We start from the raw sequence: 8,601 nt of genomic DNA, 5'->3' as shown, positions 1-8,601 counted from the left end.
CCCTACTTTTGAACAATAGAATAAAAAATAAAGAAAAAATAAAAATAAAAATATTATTGTCTATGCATTCGATATATAATTTCAATATATATACACATTTATGTATGTGTATATATATGTATCATATATACATACATAGAAATTGGATCAGAAGTTGCGGAGGCCTTAGGTGTGGCGGTGTGGACTGATTTGGATCGTGCACCCTAGTTCTGTAAGACTTAGTTTTTGAACAACGATTTATTTCTTTAATTTTGATAGAAACTGTTTGGTTGTCCAATTCATGTTACAGATTTTTATTTCTATAAAGCATGTGTATATCTTGTGTTATAAGTTTTTTTTTTTTTTTTTTTGTCATATATGTGTTATTAAATTCTGTATATTAAAGAATATGAATTCTGACATTAAACAAGAGTTAATTCCACCAAAGGTCCTTGTCTTTTGTGGCAATTTCACATTTAGTGCCACACTATCGTTTTTGTCACTTAATACTCCAAACTATCATATTTTGGACGCTTTTGGTCCCTCCGGTAACTTTTTTAGTGAAACTCTGTTTTATGCAACGGTATTTTTGTCAAATCATATTTAATTTTTTTTATTATTATTTCCGATTTTACAGTTAATGATCAGGCTACTTTCAATTTCAAAAGGCTCAGAAACATGCCGACACATAGTTCCTTGTATTAGTTCATCATCGACTACAACACTAGAAGTTGCAATGACTGAAATCCAGTGGCTATATGTATTTATTTATGTGAACAACATAAGATGAAAAACCTACAAAATTGAGAAACATTTCAAGAAAATTACTATTAATGATCACAATTCGTTGACAAAATAATTAAAAGAAAATTTACCAATGCTCACCAATTTCTGCTCTATCATACTCGCCATTATTGACACGCCGAAAACTACTGTCGTCGACAGCGAGCAGGATGACCTCGGTGGCTGAAGTAGGTGGCGGCTCTTTTTTGTCCCGTGGCGTTGCAAGATGCGTAAAATTAAAAAAAAAAAAAAAAAAAAAAAAAAAAGTGATGTGACGAAAATACCCTTGCCTAAAATAGAATTTCGACAGAAAAATTACCGAAAGGACCAAAACGTCCAAAATATGATAGTCTGGGGTGTTCAGTGGCAAAAATGATAGTCTGGGACTAAATGTGGAATTGTCACAAAAGACTGTTGGACTTTTTAGCTAAAAATGGCATTTTGAGTGACTATTTTGTGGTACAAATATATGTGGGATACACTTCCGACACTACAAGAAAAATGCACATAGACAACACTAGAAAGACAACAGTTTTTAAGAAAAGTGTTGTCTTTTGTATAAAAGACAACAGTTTGGTCCAAAACCGTTGTCTTTGATGCAACACTTTTGTCAAAGACAACGGTTTTTACTTAACCGTTGTTATAAGTGTGTTGTCTTTGTGCATTTTGTGAAAAGACAACACCACAACGACAACGGATTTTTAAAACTGTTATCTATGTGCGTTTTTTTTTTTAAAAAGACAACGGTTTTTTTAACCGTTGTCGTTGGTGTGTTGTCTTTAAGAGCATTAGAATACACAACACTAGAAAGACATCGGTTGTTTAAAACCGTTGTCTTTGTGCGCTCTTTTTTTTTTAAAAAAGACAACGGTTTTATTTAACCGTTGTCGTTGGTGTGTTGTCTTTAAGCGCACTAGAATACACAACGCTACAAAGACAACGGTTTTTTTAAACCGTTGTCTTTGCGCATTATTATTTTTTAAAAGACAACGGTTTTATTTAACTGTTGTCATTTATGTGTTGTCTTTAATAGCACTTGAATACACAACACTACAACGACAACAGTTTTATATAACCGTTGTCGTTGCGCGTTCTTTATTTGTTTAAGACAATAGTTTTATTTAACCGTTGTCTTTGGTATGTTGTCTTTAAGCGTATTTGAACACACAACACTACAAAGACAACAGTTATAAAAAATCGTTGTCTTTGCGCAATATTATTTTATAAAAGACAACGGTTTTATTTAACCGTTGTCATTTATGTGTTGTCTTTAATAGCACTTGAATACACAACACTACAACGACAACGGTTTTATATAACCGTTGTCGTTGCGCGTTCTTTATTTGTTTAAGACAACGGTTTTATTTAACCATTGTCAACCGTTGTCGTTGCGCGTTCTTTATTTGTTTAAGACAACGGTTTTATTTAACCATTGTCTTTGGTATGTTGTCTTTAAGCGTATTTGAATACACAACACTACAAATACAACGGTTATAAAAATCGTTGTCTTTGCACATCATTATTTAATGAGTTGTATAAAGCAAAGATAAGAATGTTAATAACAAGAGTTGAACCTTTAACCTCAAACTTAACAAATAAGGTTTAACCAACTAAGCAACATAAACTCTTGTGTTTAAATGTGCAACATTTAGTATATAACTGGGTTGCTTCTGTGTTGTTTGTGAAAACCAAGACAACAATTTTAGAAAATAATTAAAGGATCCCTTAGGAAGAATAGAACCCAAGACCTCTAACATAATAAACTAAGTTAAACCGACCAAACCAAATCAACACTTATGTACTCAAGTAAACTAATATATATACTTGATATAACCAATTTTCTTATGTGTTGTCTTTGAGACCCAAGACAATGATTGTATAAAATAGGTTAAGGATGCCACCACAAAAGATAGAACCCAAGACCTTTAACATAACAAACAAAGCCAAATCCACCAAACCACACCAACTCTTGTGTACTAAAGTGTTACACCTTATCTTTTAGCTATTATATCCTGAGTGTTAACAAGAATAAAAATGTAATTAAAATTTGTTGTCCAAATATATTGCATAAAAATTTAACAAATAAAGAATACAATTCAAAAGTTAATTTAATAGTTATATTTTCGTTCATATTTAAATATAAAATTATTCACCAAAATTTCAAAGTCAATTCATTAAAGTTTTATTTTCATATTATAATTAAGACCAATCTATGAATTCAAAAAAAAAAAATAAAAATATCAAGTATAAAAAACAATAGATTATATCTATAATATTTTTTTAAAAAAATTTGGGCACCCAAAATTGAGACACGTGGAGAATGAATATGAAAGAGTAGTTGATCGATGCCGTACAGTTAGCTATCACAAATTATGTCGTACATTGATCAAAGTCCACCAACGGCACCGTTACCGTGTCCACACTACAGTGTGGACACGGGTCCATAGCATAACGATTGGTTAGCTATATCCCATTTCTTTTGCCATGATCTTAGCTTTGTAATATAATTGGGCCGCGAGTTGTCGGTAATAAACCTCGGGGTATTAAAGGGCAAATTATGCTGTGCAACTGTTCTATGTTCATAATAGCTGAACAATGCATTGTGAACACGAGTCCAAAACGTACGACGTCGTTTTCACAAAATTATATGTTCATAATTTGATAACTATACAGTTTAGAAATTATGAATCAACAATACAGAAATTATGAATCTGTAGTATAGAAATTATGAATCTACTACATAGAAATTATGAATCTACTGTATTTAAATTATGAATCTACTGTATTTAAATTATGAATCTACGATTTAGAAATTATGAATCTACGCTTTAGAAATTATGAATCTAGAGTAAAGATTTTATGAATCTACAGTATAGAAATCTGTGAATCTCGCGTTCTGTACCTATATACCCGGTACTATTTTAATTGGGTCTAGTGACCCGGGTAATAAAACTAATATTTTCTTACCCTGTTCTATATCTATATTGTCCGGTTTAATTGGGTCTAGCGTTCCGGATGCCGCGAAAAATTTATTATTATTTTATTAGAGAGCGCGAAAAATCAACCCAAAATTTAGCCCTACCCGCCCAAACTTAGAAAATTTTCATTTCGCCCAATTTTATTCCTCGATCAAGAGAGTTCTACCCCCAATATTCCAAAATTTCATTTCGCCGATCAGGAGAGTTCTTCACTGCCATCCCTCTGCCGACGACGACAACCAACAGCCATCGCCTCAGCCTTAGCCACACTCGCCGCCGCCCTTCCTCTCGCCCTCTCATTTCCGAGACCTCCGGCCGCCGCTCTTCCTTCGCCGACGACGACGGCCGACAGCCACAGCCTCAGCCTCAGTCACACTCGCCGCCGCTGCTCTTCCTTCTACAGCTCTCTGTTAAGTGCACAGGCCTCATTGTAAGTCTAATCTTGCTTGTCTTTCTATTTTTTTTTCATTCCAGTCTAATCTTCCTTCTATACAGCTCTGTTATATGCATGCTATTTAGGTTTCACTCTTTGTGGTTAAAGAAAAGGTCTCAATTTCTTTAAAAGATTCGTTTGTGTGAATTGTTGTTGCTTTGATTTGCTTTTGAATTTTGCATTTGGATAAAATCTGGGCTAGTCTCATATTGTTTTAATCTGCTTTAATTTTTAAGGTTTTGCTTCTGTTTTTGCAATGATGAACAAGATTAATTCATATTTCTTAAGCAAATTTATTATATGTGTGTTAAAAGATCTTCTATTATGTGATGTTAATTAGGCTGCATTGATTGTATGGAAATTGTTATGTTGTGGAACCGTATCCACCTTGCAAGGTGGGCATGGTTCCACAGCATAATTTGCCGAGATGATAGGAAAAGGGATTCCCCCGAATACCATCACTTATGCTCCCTTAATTAATGGTGTCTGTCTGGATAATAGGATTGTGGAGGCTGTAGAACTATTTAGAAAGTTGGTGAGGGAGAATGTGTGCAAAATTAATCAAGTTATGTGGCATTCTTATAACTGGGCTTTGCAACATGGGTCAACAAGCTTGTTGGATATGATACTATTCTGATTAATAGTTTGTTGAGTTCTCCGGGTCAATGTATTAAGTAGTTCTCTATATCTCATTTTACAGTTATTGCATACAGGACAAAATATGACGCAGCTTTTTGTGCTTTCCTCTTCAAACCTTGTGTTCTCCTTTCGTTGTACCCTAGAATAGTCACATCATTACATATGCAACAGGTTGACATGCATTATTCTGAATGCACATTTTATTTTTATTTCTGTAGTGCAATTCCTTAACACTTCTTTATGGTCCCTTTTCTGCAGTTTTGCCTCAGGCTTTCACAATTTCTGACATGCATTACTAGCCATTACTTATTTGGTTTTATGATTTTGCTTGGGAATTAGTGTTCCTATTAAAATGAGCCACATCTCATGCTCATTTTGAATTTGATTTTTTTTTTTTAAAAAAAAAGTACTTATTATGAAGAGTATATGGTATATGTTGCATATGGTTCATATTGTTTTTTCCATGATTCTGATGGTTATTTGGAACTTGCATGCAGGCTATCTTTATAATCACCAAACAAAGGAGTTCTTTAATCTTACTTATGCACATGAGTAACTTGAAAGAGATGGTTTGTTACTTGAAAGAGAACTTCAAGTTCTGAGGTAAATAAACAAGCTAAGTTCTGAGGATTCTCACTACCAAACCAATCATTGCATGTCTAGTATTATGCTTTCCTTACTTAGTGAAACACTTTGCATGTTTAAGGAAAAGTTGAAATGGATACACGAATGGGAGCTGCTCCTGCACCAAATCAAGTTCTGGTGAGTTCAGGTAATTGCATTTTCTTGATATTCAACTTAGTTTAATCATGCATATAGTGGAGTCTTGTTGATACGTTCGTTTCTTGTGCTTTAGTGAAATTATGCCTCGGATTAAAGATTTAAAGCTAAAAAAAATAGCTTTCTCCTTCTTTCTTTACTTGAGTTTCAAGTTCAATGTTGGAAAAGTTGTAAACCTTTAGTTCTAATAAAATGCTCTAAATGTTATTCTGTGGTGAGGGAGTCTACATTATATTAGTATTTGAATCCTTGTTGTGCTTGCATCATTTGAAAATTTATGAGTCTGTGAGTGGAACACAAGTCATATGAGTGTTTGTAGGGAAGTTTGTCATTGTCTTGGAATGGTAGTCTATAGCAGGCACTCATATATACAGCCATACAGGATGAGCTCATACCTCCTATGAGGTTGTTGTCATGGAAATTGTCACTGCAAAGATGGACATTCATAATGGGTGTCCAAATCTGCATTCAATATAAATAGGACACAAGCTGATTGAATGATTTAGTGGTGATGCAGTTGTACATTATATGCCTTGTAAAATGAACTGTTTGATTTTTCCTCATGTCCACTTAATTGCTGGTGGATGAATAATTTTGATATGAAGTTACAGCATTCCCATATGTTAGCTTGGATTGAGATAAATGAACTATTTCTAGAGAAGTATTTTCTAGATTTAGTTAGCTTTCCCAGAAGGTGGACCATAATATCAAACAAATTGTCAGATGCTTTGTTGAAGTATTCAGATGCTTTCTATTCTACAAACTGCAGGCGCTCATTTCTAGAGCAGAAGTTGGCAAGCTTAGATTTGCCAAAGTAGGAGCAAAAGGTTCTTCTCAAGGACTTGGAACGTAAAGAGACAGAATATATACGTTTCCAAGTATGTTTAGATTATCTTTTTAGATTTAAATATATTATGCACCTATAAGTTCAATAAATAAATTTTTTTTTTAGCCATTAGCATTATATTTCTTGCAAAAATGGTTGCTAAAGTACATATAAACAACACTCAACTTTACATATTAAAAAACATGTTTACCTCGTAGATATACTTTTCCCAACCAACCCTTATTTCTTCACTATGTAAAGTTGATTGTTGTGTATTTATGTTTTTGATCAACTATAATTGATCCTTAACTTTATCATCAGTTCTCAAACTTTTCCCTTTGAATTACCTAATTTTCAGTTTTGTGTTCCTATTTGAGGCTATACTTTGCAATTCATTAGGCTCTTGAACCTTTCACCATTGGCTCTTGGACCATTTTAATCATTTGGAAATTTCACCAAGGGCTTTATATACAAGGCTGCTTGACAACTGCTCTTCTGGCAAGTCTGATTTTGTATGGCAAATTTGTGTTTCTTTAAATGTTCTTCTCTTCTTTTGTGAAACCACCCTCATCCTCTTAATCTTTAAAGTGATCAAACTCCTTAATGAACTAGTAAAGGCTTGTCCCATATTAGAGAAATATTGTAAGCTCTAATAGTCTAATTACCTCATCTTACCATAGCTGGTTTTCCATACGGATATGATGAATTCAATGTTTCCCAGGCTAACTTTTTTGAAAGTTCTGTTGATACAGATTGTTATTGCATTTCCTTATCGGAGGAATGGCGAAATTGTAAGCTGCAAATACCGGGATATAAACAAAAGAAAAAGATTTTGGCAGGTGCTTGTCAATACCATTTCTTTAGCTAAGAAACACATTGATTTTAAAGCTTGATATAGTGCTACAGTTTATTTTCTAAACTCCACTAGCTGCATTCACACATTATTCATATTATGATTATTATCCACATTTATTGATTCAACCCTTATTGTGTCTTATCTATAAGGCTAACCTCTTCACCTTTGAGTTGGGGAAATTCCCTCTTAATTCTTAAATGATAAAAAGTGGTGACTACTATTCAGATTTTTCATTTTAAGATTTTCTTCTATTTATTGTTCTTGATGCTTTTGATTCTAAACTATGAATATCATTTGCTTTTTATTTTGTTTTTTGGCACAGTGTTACGTTACTAATCTCTTATTGTTGTGCCATTGTTACTTTTAGGAAAGTGACACTGAAAGGATATTGTATGGATTGGATGATATAACGGGAGCAAGTGATATAATTAGTGTAATCTCAAGTCTCTTAAATTTTCCTCTTTATAGAAGCACTTTAGGATTGTGCTCTTTATAAATGCCTACTCTTTTATTGCAGATTGAGGGTGACAAAGCAATTATTGATCTGGTGCGTTCTGAATGGGCCGATATTCTATGAAGTTATTAGAGTAGGTATGATTTGATCATTAGAACGTTGTGATCATTTAGACTTGGTTCGTGGAATTGTTTTTTGTAGTATTATGACTTGGATGATATATGATTCGATTAGAATTGGTCATGGAAGTATTTAGACTTGTTATTTTGAACCTTAGCTTGTGCAAAATTATGTAACTACACTTGGCCATGGTGAATGGATAAATTGATTTTTTATATGATTAAAATTTAAGCAGGTTAAAAACGGTTAAAAACCGTTGTCTATTTTACAATAGACAACAGTTTGAAACTGTTGTCTTTTGTACAATAGACAACAGTTGAAACTGTTGTATTTTCTACAAAACACAACAGTTTATGGGCGTGACTTTTAACAACAGCGATTTCAACAACACACAATAGACAACAGTTAAAAACCGTTGTCTATGTGCATCACTTTTAACAACATCGGTTTCAACAACATTGAATAGACAACGGGTCAAAAACCGTTGTCGTTGGTAGAAAAGACAACGGTTAATAACCGTTGTCTATGTGCGTGACTTTTAACAACACCGATTTCAACAACACTTAATAGACAACGGTTAAAAAACCGTTGTCGTTGGTAGAAAAGACAACGGTTAATAACCGTTGTCTATGTGCGTGACTTTTAACAACACCGGTTTCAACAACACTTAATAGACAACGGTTAAAAAACCGTTGTCGTTGGTAGAAAAGACAACGGTTAATAACCGTTGTCTATGTGCGTGACTTTTAACAA

At 33.4% G+C, this 8,601-nt stretch overlaps 1 long non-coding RNA gene across 1 annotated transcript; it reads left to right on the top strand.

Annotated features, from left to right (window-relative positions):
- Positions 1-3,948: 3,948 nt before the first annotated feature.
- LOC109147991 lies at positions 3,949-7,882 on the top strand. Its single transcript, XR_002048743.1, has 7 exons — positions 3,949-4,170; positions 5,310-5,415; positions 5,519-5,584; positions 6,362-6,470; positions 7,171-7,257; positions 7,642-7,707; positions 7,792-7,882. It is a non-coding gene; the product is annotated as an uncharacterized LOC109147991 (long non-coding RNA).
- The last annotated feature ends 719 nt before the right edge of the window (positions 7,883-8,601 follow it).

The sequence above is a fragment of the Ipomoea nil genome, unplaced genomic scaffold (assembly GCF_001879475.1).
Source record: "Ipomoea nil cultivar Tokyo-kokei standard unplaced genomic scaffold, Asagao_1.1 scaffold0268, whole genome shotgun sequence".
Lineage (NCBI taxonomy): Eukaryota > Viridiplantae > Streptophyta > Magnoliopsida > Solanales > Convolvulaceae > Ipomoea > Ipomoea nil.
The sequence above is the reverse complement of the archived record's forward strand: the minus strand, read 5'-3'. Positions and strand labels throughout refer to the sequence as shown.